The 1,145-nt window shown below is 40.1% G+C and overlaps 2 long non-coding RNA genes across 2 annotated transcripts in view; one reads left to right on the top strand and one right to left on the bottom strand.

Moving 5' to 3' along the window:
* The window catches only part of LOC113475341, a 449-nt gene extending 339 nt beyond the window's left edge, over positions 1 to 110 (bottom strand). Inside the window, exon 1 of the long non-coding RNA XR_003397096.1 lies at positions 23 to 110. This is a non-coding gene — a long non-coding RNA (uncharacterized LOC113475341). The remainder of the gene's footprint in view (positions 1 to 22) is intronic.
* A 51-nt stretch (positions 111 to 161) lies between these two features.
* LOC113475340 lies at positions 162 to 1,138 on the top strand. Its single transcript, XR_003397095.1, has 4 exons — positions 162 to 253; positions 397 to 588; positions 688 to 965; positions 1,047 to 1,138. It is a non-coding gene; the product is annotated as an uncharacterized LOC113475340 (long non-coding RNA).
* Positions 1,139 to 1,145: the final 7 nt, after the last annotated feature.

Below are 1,145 nucleotides of genomic sequence, written 5' to 3'. Positions count from 1 at the left end.
GAATAGAAATGTATGTACTTACATCGCATATTATAAAGTCAGATTTAACTTTCGAGCCTTTGTTTCTACAAACTTTTGCACAACTTCCTCTGTTGGTGCAGCGATATCTCTATGGATATGCAGCAGAGTAAGCCCATTTAAGCGTTCTTCGCCCATGGTGTTTCTTAAGTATGTCTTTAATCGTCGAAGGCACGAAAAAGATCTTTCAGCCGACGCTGTCGTAACCGGCAATGTAGCAAGCAACTAAAATGAGGTAAGCATCCATTACTATTTCTTCATTCTGTACGTAGTTTTATTTTTTTTTATTGTATTGTATTTTTAAATTATATGTACTGCTATTCTAATACAGTACCTGCAAAAGTTTCCGTATATTTGGAAAATAATTTTTGTTGGCAGCCATCATTGCTGCCAAAGCAGTTCTTGGACATAGCTGTTGGTCAACACCAGCCCACTTCGCCGCCCACAATCGTGATTCGGCCATTACAACAGCACTGTTGTCTAGGTCTTCTTGGTACGTGCGGATAATATCCATGAACCCCTTTTCACCCACGTGAGAGTTATCTAAATTGCAAGGAGTTATACATTACGGTTAGTTTAAATTATAATCAAATACGCACCAATATAAAACGGAATTAATCTTTGAATTTTTGAAGCAACTGCAAACAAACTATTAAACCTTTGTTTCAGTTCACCAAGCGTTGCCTTCAAAAATGGCTTGAACACGTGATCGTGGTAGTGCATTTCTGGCTCCAGCACAGAAGATCGTGAACCAAATCTTGTATGGTTGGAGACACCGAGGTTGGCGGCCAAGCTTAAGCAACATTCATACAACGTATGAAATTCATTGACGGAGTTCGTGACCATGCTTTCAAACACACCAGAAACATCACTGACCATTTGAAAACATCCCACAATGTCGCAGTTTTCGGTTTGAAGGCTTCTCGACAAGCTCAGGGTAACCGCAAGTACGGATTCCAATGTTTTTAGTGACACTAAAAATTCAAGGTTTCGAATTGAAAATCGAAATTCCTCTCCTTTTCTTGTAGACCTGTTACGCCACATGTTTCCAATTCCCCAAGAGCGTGTACAACTGGAGACAGCATCTCGACAAACAAAATGACAGCATCGTGTCGTTCAACCCAACG

Source organism: Ciona intestinalis, unplaced genomic scaffold (assembly GCF_000224145.3).
Source record: "Ciona intestinalis unplaced genomic scaffold, KH HT000236.1, whole genome shotgun sequence".
NCBI lineage: Eukaryota > Metazoa > Chordata > Ascidiacea > Phlebobranchia > Cionidae > Ciona > Ciona intestinalis.
This window is presented reverse-complemented; position numbering and strand designations above follow the sequence as displayed.